Source organism: Salvelinus fontinalis, unplaced genomic scaffold, assembly GCF_029448725.1.
Source record: "Salvelinus fontinalis isolate EN_2023a unplaced genomic scaffold, ASM2944872v1 scaffold_2301, whole genome shotgun sequence".
Classification (NCBI taxonomy): Eukaryota; Metazoa; Chordata; class Actinopteri; order Salmoniformes; family Salmonidae; genus Salvelinus; species Salvelinus fontinalis.
The window spans coordinates 2,355-15,901 of record NW_026602510.1 but is presented as its reverse complement, the minus strand read 5'-3'; the positions used below and the strand labels follow the sequence as shown (position 1 = coordinate 15,901).

Below are 13,547 nucleotides of genomic sequence, written 5' to 3'. Positions count from 1 at the left end.
CTGAGTAAGGTAGGACTTGAAATACATCTACAGGTACATCTCCAATTGACTCAAATTATGTCAATTAGCCTATCAGAAGCTTCTAAAGCCATGACATAATTTTCTGGATTTTTCCAAGCTGTTTAAAGGCACAGTCAACTTAGTGTATGTAAACTTCTGACCCACTGGAATTGTGATACAGTGAATTATAAGTGAACTAAACAATTGTTGGTAAAATGAGTTGTGTCATGCACAAAGTAGATGCCCTAACTGACTTGCCAAAAGTATAGTTTGTTAACAACAAATTTGTGGGGTGGTTGAACAATGAGTTTTAATGACTCCACCCTAAGTGTATGTAAACTTCCGACTTCAACTGTACGTGGTGTTGAGGGGCAATGGGGTGTTTGTGCTGGAGAATGCAACTTCATTACACTTGTATTGAGAAAGCTTACTAGACAGAGTTGATCTGTGTCATGCAGTGTTGGGCTTCATTAGGCCTCCTCTGCCATGCTGTGGCTGCGTTTACACTACACTTCCCACAGTGCTGCATTTCCACCACACATACCAACATCCGTAGGGGTGACAGCTAGGGCCCCACAGCTCCTAGTGGAGTAATGCACAATTGTGTTCTACATCACCCACTTCATATGATATGTTATATCCTTTTTTGGGTTTGTCAACAAAATGGGTCACAGGCCAGCGTTTGGTGCCATTGAAGGTCCTTTCAGATAACAAAAGGGAACACACTGGATTTGTGTGGCAAGTCTGTATTGATAATTGAGTTGTGAGCCTTGGAGACAGGCTGCTACTGTAGCTTTCAACGACTTGGTTAAGCCCTGAATCGAGGTCATTCCTCCCACTAAGTTTATATACTTGCTTTTTCAAATATATTTTACACTAATAAATTGCATTCATTTGTGGCCCAAAATACGTTTATGTTTGTGACTGATACATCCTTTCCAATAGTAAAGTCTTACTGATTCCCCCATTTTTGTGTAAGCTTCAGCTAGTAGCCTAGCGGTAAAGAGGTGAGCCAGCAACTGGAGGGTTACCAGTTCGAATCCCGGGTCAGACGCAAAGAAGTGAGCTAGTAACCGGAGGGTTGCTGGTGTGAAATCCTAGATGCCATATCATGCCGTTGTGCTCTTGAGCAAGGCACTTAATCCCCCACAACAGCAGCGCCCAGTGTGGCAGCCTCCTGCACCTCTCCTAAACCTGTGTATGTACACTGAGTATACCAACAATTAAGAACACCTTTCTAATATTGAGTTGCAACCCCCTTTTGCCCTCAGAACTGCCTCAATTTGCTGGGGGAGGACTCTACAAGCTGTTGAAAGTGTTCCACAGGGATGCTGGCCAATGTTGACTCCAATGCAGTTGTGTCAAGTTGGCTGGATGTCCTGTGAGTGGTGGACCATCCTTGATACACACAGGAAACTGTTGAATGTGAAAAACACAGCAGCGTTGCAGTTCTTGACACAAATCGGTGCACCTGCTTGGCACCTACTACCATACCCCGTTCAAAGGCACTTAAATATTTGATCTTGCACACTCACCCTCTGAATGGCACACATACACAATCCATGTCTCAGTTGTCTCAAGGCCTAACAATCCTTCTTTAACCTGTCTCCTCCCCTTCTTTTAGACTGATTGAAGTGACATCAATAACGGATCAGAGCTTTCACCTGGTCAGTCTATGTCATGGAAATAGCAGGTGTTCTTAATGTTTTGTATACTCAGTGTTTTTATTTCGGAGGGCTTGGGTTAAAAGCGGAAGTCAAATTTAATTGGGACCTTGTGTGTAATTGACCAATAAAGTGATCTCCATCTTAATTGCTCTTGGTACTGATTCTAAATGAGCAAGTCAATCTCAAATGGATTTGGCACATTGCCTACTTTAATACATTTATCAGATATGACCCAAATATAGCTTGTGTTTTTCAGAACACTGCTGGTAATTTTGCACATGGAGCATTTCTTTAGCGGAGGCTCAATTCTATTTCCAAATTCCTGAGAACATCTGACCACAGAACCCTGCCACCAGCAGGGTCTGGGGTCTTGAATTCTCTCAGGTGAAATTACCCTACATTGACTGACTCTACAGTCTTGCTTGACAGGTCATCTTTTTCCAGAGGCAGCGCGGTGAAAAAAGCCGCTCATTCTATTACCTTCAGGTCCATGTCACAACCTTTCAAATGCTCTGGTCCCTCCACTTTATTAGGTTAGGCATCATTATTTTAATGCAGGTGTCCATTTTCTCTCAGGTGTATTAAAGTTCCCTAACCTTTGTTTCCTTCTGACCGTCTCAGTAAGCTGGAAGTTAATCAAGTCCAGTCACAATGACACGGGGAAGAAAAATATCTTCCAACCCAACAGCATTTTATACATATGGACATTGTGAATGATCAACTGCATTTCCAATGTACTTAACTGAAATTGATAATCATAGGTTCCTGTGTGTCTTATTGTGAATTAGTGGGATTTGATTATGCCTAATCAAGTTACTTCATCTCTTTCAACCGCTGCCTGAAAGAGAACCTATCTTCTATGTAAAACTACCTCATCCCCCGACAACAAATTTAGACTTGAATAGACAATGCATTATTGCATCATAGTGTTGGAAATGAATGTCTGGCAAACCATCCTTACATTGGCCGATTGCACCAGGCACAGCTGTATTATACAGGGCACGTTTGAAAAGAGACCTAGGTCTCTGTCTCCCTGTTAAAATGAAGATTAAAAATAACATTTAAAGTCAATAAGAAGTCCACACATTTATTCAGAAGTTTAAATACTATTTATACAGTCATGTACTCAGAATATATTACACTGTCAACCAAAACAGACGAATCTCCACATCATTCTTCATGACGATCTGTAACATCTTGAAACCTGCAAGATCAATAAGGGAGCTGGCTTTCTGTTGTACATTTGTTTGAGATTTAATTGGTGAAAACGTACTAATATCAGGGTCTCAGTTGTAATCTCATGATGAGAGAATTCTGAGTGTGTGGTGTTGAGGGGCAATGGGGATGTTTGTGCTGGAGAATGCAAGTTCATTACACTTGTATTGAGAAAGCTTACTAGACAGTTGATCTGTGTCATGCAGTGCTGGGCTTCATTAAGCCTCCTCTGCCATGCTGTGGCTGCATTTACACTGCACTTCCCACAGCGCTGCATTGGCACCACACATACCACACTCCGTAGGGGTGACGGCTAGGGCCCCACAGCTCCTCGTGGAGTAATGGCCTCTCAAACACACACACACTGCTCTCTACTCCATACGGGAAACCGCACTCTGCTACAGTCAGCAACTCGCAGGGATCCTGTACTGTAAATTGGGTAGGCATAAATGAAGGAGGCACCTCCAGCTTTAAGAATGCAGCATTAGGAGTGCCCCGCTGATACGTTGAGCTTCTAACGGGTCTGGAGGTGAACCAAACTGCCTACACCGGAGTTAAAGAGTTGAAGGGGTGCCTAGTGCTTGTGGAGGGGAGGGGGTCACAGTGGCTGATGAATCGGCATAATTCGGTTCTGCTGAGCTAAAGCTAAAGGATCTTGGATGGATGGAGGATCATCTGTCTCAATGGCTGCATGGTGGACAATTCAGAGGATGGTCAGAGAGGAATTGGGAATGTTGGCAAGATTCCTAGCAAAACGAGGATGCCTAAGTAGAGGGTGTAATTTGAAAAGAAGAGAAGGGATTGGTCAATGTGCCCCCTTGGGTAAAATACTCTTGTACTTCAGCATCTTGTTTTATTTGTCTCTTTCCTGGTCCTATTCTAGGAGGCCAGATGGCATGTATCATATTAAAGAGCCCTTCTCTCTTCCCCCAAGTAGAGGACATTTGAGTGCATCTCTATCTGCAGCAATGTCCTACTTATGCACATCGAGCTAATTTACAGTGAGTGGAAAAGGGGTACCACTCAAACATTACACACAGCTATCTCAGGCAAGATCGTTTCACATCCCCTTGACTTATGCATAAGGACATACATCATTCAAATTGTATATCTGAAAATATCACTTAACCTTACTCAAACAGCATATTCCATAGTACTCCTTTTTAATTCATGAAATGAATGATATTGAGAAACTAGCATGTTAAGAATGATTCTCGCTCAATTGTTCTACTGTACTTCTCCTCATAGATGTTCTATTTCAAGAGGCTGACGATGTACTCTGCATGCTGTAACCCCATCCTCAAGGTGCTCATGAAAATCTCTAAGACAAACTGAATGTTTAAGAAGCATCCTTCATCTCAGCTGCACGCATAAGACCATTCTGAGACTGGATTTGAGGGAAAACTAGAGTAGAAAATGAACAAAGCTGAGTCTTTTGCGGAATACACAGAGGGAGACAGTGGATTGGGGATTGGAGTGATGGCGTTGTTTGCTTTTGAAATGACATGAGTCAGGATGTCTCTTAGTCCCTTGACAAATATGCCCAATCTGACAGAATGCACACTGAGAATTTGCTGAGTTTTTTAGCAGATACTGTGTCAGAACAGTTCAAACATTGTTATTTCACACACCAAGTCATATTGAAAAAAATTGCTCAACGATGTGACAGTGGTGGACCAGTGACACAGCTTCTGAAACAGCTCTAACTTCACTTCAAGGCAATTTTCTGAAAGACTATTCTACAAATGTACTCAGTCTTTGATTGCTCCATATTATAGCAGCTGCACTGTTACAAAAATGTATGTTTTCTTAGATCAGCTTTATACAATAGTCATTGTTTGATTTGAAATGATACAGTTCCTATGAGGTTACAGTACAGACTGTCAGCTTTAATTTAAGGTTATTTCTCATCCATATTGGGTGAATCATTTTGAAATTACAACACTTTTTGTGGATAGTCCCCTCATTTTAGGGGAGCAAAAGTATAGGGACAAATTCACTTAAGTGCATTAAAGTAATAAAACGTTAAGCATTTGGTCCCATATTCCTAGCACACAATGACTACATCAAGCTTATGACTACACATTTATTGGACGCATTTGCTGTTTGTTTTGGTTGCGTTTTAGATTATTTTGTGCCCAATAGAAATTAATAGTAAATCATGTATTATGCCATTTTGGAGTCACTTTTATTGTAAATAAGAATTTCTAAACACTTCTACATTCATGTGGGTGCTACCATGATTACGGATAATTCTGAATGAATCGTGAATAATGATAAGTGAGACAGATGCACAAATATCATACCGCCAAGACAGGCTTAGCATTTTTTGAGAAGTATGATATTTGTGCGTCTATAACATTGTCACTCATCATTATTCACGATTCATTCAGGATTATCCGTAACCATGGTATCATATGTAGAATTTTCTGTGGCATAGCAGAATTAATATGTCCTTAGATTAGAATAAAGTACACACCACAAGCTGGTCGAGAGTTTCAAGTTCCTCAGTGTCCAGATCACTAAGGATCTATCATGGTCCACACACTCCATCACAGCAGTGATGAGGGCACGACAACGCCTCTTCCCCCTCAGGACTTTGAAAAGATTTGGCATGGGCCCTCAGATCCTCAAGACTCCAGCCAGCCAAGTCATAGACTGTTCTCTCTGCTACCGCAGGCCAAACGGTACCTACGCACCAAGTCTGGAACCAACAGGACCTTGAACAGCTTATACCCCGAAGCTATAAGACTGCTAAATAGTTAATACAGGTAGCTATTTGGTTAACTATTTGCATTGACCATTTTTGCATGAACTTTGACTCATCACATACGCTGCTCCTACTGTTTATTGTAAAGCTTTAAAGGAATGGGCAATTGGCATGCTGACAGCAGGAATGTCCACCAAAGCTGTTGCCAGATAATTGAATGTTCATTTCTCTACCGTAAGCCACCTCCAGCATCATTTTAGACAATTTGGCAGTATTTCCAACCAGCCTCACAATCGCAGACCACATGTAACCACGCCAGCCCAGGACCTCCACATCCAGCTTCTTCACATGCGGGATTGTCTGAGAACAGTCACCCGTTCAGCTGATGAAACTGTGGGTTTGCACACCAAAGAATTTCTGTCAGAAACCAACTCATGGAAGATCATCCGCGTGCTCACCAGGGTCTTGACCTGACTGCAGTTTGGTATCGTAACCGACTTCGGTGGGCAATGGTGGAGTTGGGGTTATAGTATGGACAGGCATAAACTACGGACATCAAACACAATGGCAATTTGAATGCACAGAGATACCGTGACGAGGTCCTGAGGTGCATTGTCGTGCCCTTCATCCGTTGCAATCACCACGTTTCAGCATGATAATGCACAAGCCCATGTCGTCTATACACAATTCCTGGAAGCTGAAAATGTCCCAGTTTTCCATGGCCTGCATACTCAGACATGTCACCCGTTGAGCATGTTTGGGATGCTCTGGATCGAAGTATACGGCAGCGTGTTCCAGTTCGTCGGACGATGCAATGTTTTTCAACTCAATTGTCCAGTGTTGTGATCGCGTGCCCACTGGAGCCACTTATTTTTAGCTGATGGGAGTGTAACCTGGTGTGGTCATCTGCTGCAATAGCCCATCTGTGACAAGTACCGACAAGTTGTGCGTTCTGAGATGCCGTTCTGCACACCACTTTTGTACTATGGCGTTATTTAACTGTTTGTGGTCTGCCTGTTAGCTTGCACGATTCTTGCCATTTTCCTTCAACCTCTCATCAACGAGCCGCTGACTGGATGTTTTTGGTTTGTCGCACAGATCACGGTAAACCATAGACTGTCATGCGTGAAAAGCCCAGGAGGCCGGCCGTTTCTAAGATACTGGAACCGACGATCATAACACGCTCGGAGTCGCTTACAGTAGGTCTCTTGCTTTGCCTATTCTAACAGTAAATGAATACCTCGATGCCTGTCTGCCTGCTTTATGTAGCAAGCCATGGCCATGCGACTCACCGCATGTAGGAGCGAACGAGGGGTGTACCTAAAACTGGCCACTGAGTGCATGTACATATCTACCTCAATTACCTCATGCCCTTGCACATCGAATCGGTCCTGGTACCCTGTGTATATAGCCAAGTTATCGTTACTCATTGTGTATTTATTCCTTGTTACTATTTTTCTATTTCTCCCCCTCTCTGCATTGTTGAGCCAGTAAGTAAGGATTTCACTGTTAGTCTACACCTGTTGTTTACAAGGCATGTGACATACAAATTCAATAACATTTGATTTGAGATTGTAATTATATCCTTCCAAAATCCATGGCAGACTAGAGCTCTTCATCAAGCGTATATTTTTATTGTTGAAGACACACATCTCAGATCAATCTTTTACTTTCAGACAGACACTGGGGATGCTATGTGACCTCCAGTACTAGCTGCAGTGTTAAGTCAATGGTACGAGGGAGTATACCAGACGTTTTAGACAAAATCACTACACAATGACATCTAAACCAGAATGCATCACCACATCAGCATGACATCTAAACCAGAATGCATCACCACATCAGCATGACATCTAAACCAGAATGCATCACCACATCAGCATGACATCTAAACCAGAATGCATCACCACATCAGCATGACATCTAAACCAGAATGCATCACCACATCAGCATGACATCTAAACCAGAATGCATCACATCAGCATGACATCTAAACCAGGCTGCATCACCACATCAGCATGACATCTAAACCAGAATGCATCACATCAGCATGACATCTAAACCAGGCTGCATCACCACATCAGCATGACATCTAAACCAGAATGCATCACCACATCAGCATGACATCTAAACCAGAGTGCATCACCACATCAGCATGACATCTAAACCAGAATGCATCACCACATCAGCATGACATCTAAACCAGAATGCATCACCACATCAGCATGACATCTAAACCAGAATGCAGCAAGACCAGCTCGACAGTGAGGAGTCGCACCAGAAAGGCCAGCTCGACAGTGAGGGGTCGCACCAGCAAGACCAGCTCGACAGTGAGGAGTCGCACCAGCAAGACCAGCTCGACAGTGAGTGGAAAAGACACACGGAACAGTGTGTGCAGAAGGCAATATGATACGCAGGACACCAAGCACTGCAAGTGCAACAAATACACAACACTTTTCTAACAGCAACCTCAAACACCACAGCTCAGACACAACAGCAAATTAACATGGAATGACATCGCAGCAATGGCAGAAATAGCCTGCTGCGTCACATGTTTCAGGGCATAAACTGTTGATACGCTACAGTACATTGAGTTTTCAGTGTGACTCTAGCCAGTCTGGTGGTATACTGTAGCTATATAGGACATATTAAATGACCACATTAAGGTGACAGGCGAGCTGGCATCTGGTACCCATAGAGTGCTCTGGTTCATCCAATATCCTATGCTTTTTAGGTGCAGGGAAATAACATCCAACAAGGCAAGCAGCTAGAATCATTCAAACATGCTTTAATATTGGGTTTATGTTTATAAATAAACAAAGCTTTGTACCAATTCTTCATAATTTGGAGCAGCGTACATTCCAACACGCGCAAACGGAAGTTCTACAAATGTTGAACAGCACGTTATGTGTTGGTTAACATCTCTTTATTGCAAAAGGATAGCAGGAAGGGGGTACATTCATTTAAGATTTTCATGATTTGTTCTTCGCTATAGTGGATAGTGAACCTCTGTAAATGTACCAGGAATTCAATTCAAATGTTGAAGACAGCACAGTGCAGAAAATAAACTTTTAGAAGTGTGTTATATTTCCATGTAGAGAGGTGCGTACCCGACTTCAATGGCAGCGTGTGGGAGGATCTCGCCGTCACAGTTCCAGCTGCTATAGGCAGGGCTGCAGCTGCAGGCCGGGTGGTCCCGGCAGATCTGGCTGAAGAGCTGCTTGCCGTTCTCCCTCAGGTCCAGCTCCGAGTCGTTTTGGCAGTGGCGCGGCGTGAAGCGAAAGCGCCGCACACGGTGCACCTCTACAAAGGTCATGTCAAACTGAAGGGGGGAGGAACAGAAGTGAGAAAGTGAAATCCCTGGTACAGGAAAGTGGCGAGTTAACCATCTCATGCAATCACTGCTATGGACCCGGGTTGGAGTACCCACAGAAATCAAGAAACCATTGCAGTAGCCCCATCCCTTGTGGTTACCTGGTCGTCTTTGCTGGTGTGGCGTAGCAGGTGGCGAAGGAAGTTGAATCGGGAGCACTTGCGTACGAGGATGAGGTCAGTGGTGCAGTCAGCAAGGTGGGCGGCGGGGGACAGGCCCTTGGGGCAACGGGGACAGGCACAGCTCATACTGGCTGCGTTGATGGCCAGGAACTTCCCTCTGACTACCCCCCCCACATTTCATATTCTGGGATAGAGCAGAACCAGAGGTTCGGGCTTTGTGGTGAAAACATTGAGCAGGTTTCAGTAGAGACCCATAGCGTGTGGAGTTGAGGCCATATGTTAGTTCAGGCAGAGATACTGTACCTACCTCTGTCTGAGACATCTGGAGCCGTCTTGGATTCCTCTGGGGAATCCCCTGAATACAGCTGCCCGTTGCGCTGCCATATGAAGCACCTGGAAAGCAGGAATGGAGTTGGCTAACCAAGTGAGCAATCTCCTTTGCACCATCTAGACAAACATGTAATACTAAACTACACAACAGGTTGTACGTGTACAGTATTACATACCCAGCTCTACACCTGGTCTTGATCTCGCGGTGTTCCCAGTGTGTCAGTTTCTGGTAGAAAAGACACAGCCCCTTCATAGTGGTGATGTGTCAGGAACGTCTTAAAACCTGCACAAAACGACATCATGCCATTTCACTAGCAACAGCAACAGACTCCCGCAACAGTATGGTTGTATTTCCTAAAACAGCTAAAGCTACTCCTCTGACCCACCTGAAAAGTCGTATCTGGCTGATCCCATCCAGCGTTTCCTCTCGCTGTCTGCCAGCACGTCGCCGTAGAAACCGTATCCAAGCAGGGAGACGGAATACCTCAAGAATGTGTTGTTGTGATGGACCGAGCACACGTCCATTGGCTGGGAGTCTCCTGTGAAGACACGCACCCCCCAAGTCTAGTATGAGTGATCCTCCACAGATACTGTGTGTGTGGGGTACAGTGTCTTAAAGAGGTGTGATGACACACTATGTCCTTTTACTATAAAAAACACACCTGCACACCCATCCACCCACACTGACCTCCAGCAGTTTCCTCTTATTTCAAAAGCTTTGAATAAGTAGGTCACGGCTGTCACTTGTTGGTCAGCGGAGTATGCCATAGCGATAACATAGAAGTGACAAACACGAGACATTTCTATTCACAATGAATCTCCAGGAATGACCTGGAACAGTGATAAAGAATGCTTATGCTACTAGTCTGTGCTGTATAAAAATGTCAGCTACACTATTTTTAAAGGCAATTTAATTGGAAGTGCTGTTAATATTTCAATATAGATAACTGCACCCACCCACTATGACATGTAAAGCTGAGGTCACAGGGTCATTGATGCCGACAGTGGCATAGCAGATGCAGTCCGTTGAACCTGGATACCACACAAAACAAGACAATGATACATTATGTTCCTGCCTACACAGACAAAAGCTAGCAGTGTGTGTGTTTGTAATAATAATAATTTGGTGGGTGCTTAAAACTGTCCTCTCTCATACATGTACACGTGTGTACTAACATGCATGCGTGTATTGGAAATGTTTTTTATTTTTTGTTGCATATCCCAACACCCTTGGAGAGTGGGATCACGGCCAGGGTGTGTGTGTGTGTGTGTGTAAGATGGAAAAATGGAACGCGGAAATCAACACAGACAGTGTAGTGTACATGAAATGGACCTCATGGTTGACATTAGTTTGTAAACATACGCAGTCATGTCATAAACTGGGCTATTGATGTGATCATTGCTGTGTAAACATAGTGGTATGTGTGTTTTTACTTTATTAGAATCCCAATAGCTGTTGCACATGCAGGAGCTACTCTTCCACATAAAACAAAATACATGACAGCGTACAGAATAGCTATAGACAAGAACATTGTTACATTAAATCAAAAATATTAAATATAAATAAGATTCTATATTGTCAAGACACCAAGAGAGGAGAATGCTTGCAGATGGCATGTATAGAATGTGTACATGCATGTGCTTGTGAATGTCTGCGTGTGGTCTTGACTAACCTGCGGGTATAATGTCGATGTGGAGACTACAGGGTACCAGCTTCTCCTCCGGGCTGTTCTGGTCCACTCCGTTATCCCTCTGTGTTCGAGAGACCAGGCCCTGAACTATCTCGCTGAACATGCCGTCCCCACCCACACACACTACTCTGCATAGAGGTCAAAGGTCATGTAACACAGAGGTCAGAACAACAAAACTGATCTTTTTGTTTGTCGTTTGAGATTAATATACTTGACCAGGGGTGTTTTTAGTTCAACTGTGATTGGTTGAATATGATTTAGTGACGGTTGAGCTGAAAACCAGACTACAAAGAGGTCTTTAAAACAGACCTTTGATTACTATAGCGACAATGACATTGAGAACATCTCCATCCTTGACTCACCCATCATATTTCTTTAACTCCGCCTCTGTCTTCAGGTGGTCCCTGGCATGATTGGCATGCTCTGTAACTATGACAACAAATTACCAGGAAAGAGTTAGACGTCTTAGCATGCTTCACGTTTGTCTTTCAAGTGCTTCCTGTAGTTGGGATACACTTGAAATGTCAACTTGAACAGGTTAACAATTGATTCATTTATATCGCATGATGTTTTCCTAATTTGTTACATAAATCGATATTTTGGACTTAAGGAGTAATCATTCACTCGCTTGGAGCAATATATCGACTAAGCATTTTCCATAAAGAAGTCTGAGATAGCAGAAGTCCTAAAGTAGACCTTTTCTCTTCTCTAATTGTTAGACATTGAAACAATTTGTAGCCAAAGGAATAGTTTGATTTTATGTGCAAACATTTTCACACCCACCTTAGATTTATTTTTTTATACAATTGTTCAAATACTGTATCAATATTTGATATCAACCGAAGCAGCTGTATAGTTAAATGCAATTCTTTAAAATATATGACTTTGACAAATGTCCAGTCTTTCGCTAGTCTGAGAAGTAAACGGGATGTAAAGGAATCCAGTATTCATCAACCATCATCCTTTCCAATGAGGAACTAGGATGATAGATGGCGGCCGTAAATTATGTCATATTCCTGTGCGGCCTGAGAGAGCTTGTGCCCATTTGCCTAGAGTGAACAATTTGACTTGGCCCATAAAGACTCATCTTTTATTAAAGCATGTTTAATGTCTTTGGCAGGAACTCACCAATCACGTCCGTGGAGATGGAGGCACAGGCGAAGAGAGGCGCGACTTTCTGCTCATAATGCACTTGCCTTGCTGCTTGCCCCCATAAGGGTTGATGTACACCAGCAAATGCTTGGGTCTGCTAGCTGCAAAAAGTCAAGTGAAAGCAATAGTACTGAACAATTAGTGCTCTTTGAGGTCGGTTCGGTTTCGGTTCGATTATTGAAAAAATAATCACGGTTTTCGCTAATGTATTTAATGCTTTAAAAAATGAAATAACTGCCAAAACATTTAACATATTCCATCGTCTCTGTCAGGTCCACATTGGTAGACATCAATGGAAAATAGGAAATTGTCACGCCCTGGCCTTAGTATTCTTTGTTTTCTTTATTATTTTAGTTAGGTCAGGGTGTGACATGGGGAATGTTTGTGTTTTGTTGGTTTTGGGTGATTCTATGGTAAAGGGGGTGTTGGGTGTAGTATATGGGTTTGTGTTGAGTACATGTGTCTAGCGTTGTCTATGTATGTTTAGTTGTCTAGGAGAGTCTATGGTTGCCTGAATGAGTTCCCAATTAGAGACAGCTGATTTCTGTTGTCTCTGATTGGGAGCCATATTTAGGGTAGCCATAGGCTTTCATTTGATGTGAGTAGTTGTCTATGTGATACGTTTGTAGCCTGTGTGTGCACATCGTTATTTAGCTTCTTTATTGTTTTGGTTAGGTCGTAAGTGTGTTTGTTTCGTTTTTGCCTTCTTCATCAATAAAAGGAGATGGCTTATTTTCCTACTGCTGCGTTTTGGTCCGTCAATCCTCCACACGATCGTGACAGAAATGACTATGAAATCAAATATCAGTTGTGTATATTAATTCCTTATTTTTCATTCCTTAAAGTCATCTCATCTCTGCTCAGGTAGTAGCAGTCAGCGAGACAAAACTAACGTTATCTCTGTGCTCCCCATACTGTACTGTCTAGTCATTCTATTTAGGTAGCCTATGTTGCAGAGCTGTCTGACAATCATTTAACTAGTTCATCAAAGTAGATAAGGCATACTTTCAAAATGTATCTCCCATTTTTTAAATTCTTCATCCAAGATGGCATAGCAGTCAGACGTCCTTTTGTCCTCGTTTTGTCGTGTCCCGTATATATATATATATATATATATACACCTTTCTTCGCATATCTTTTATATATATTTTTTCCCCAAAAACTCAACTTCAACACGCTCTCCTGCAACCCGCCTCACCAATTACAAAAAAAAGTATTATTTACCTCATCTGAAAATCCACAATAGAAGCTAGCCAGAAGCTAACCAGAAGCTAGCCAGAAGCTAAC

At 42.8% G+C, this 13,547-nt stretch overlaps 1 pseudogene; it reads right to left on the bottom strand.

Moving 5' to 3' along the window:
* Positions 1–7,932: 7,932 nt before the first annotated feature.
* LOC129850769 (ceramide kinase-like) lies at positions 7,933–12,361 on the bottom strand (annotated as a pseudogene).
* Positions 12,362–13,547: the final 1,186 nt, after the last annotated feature.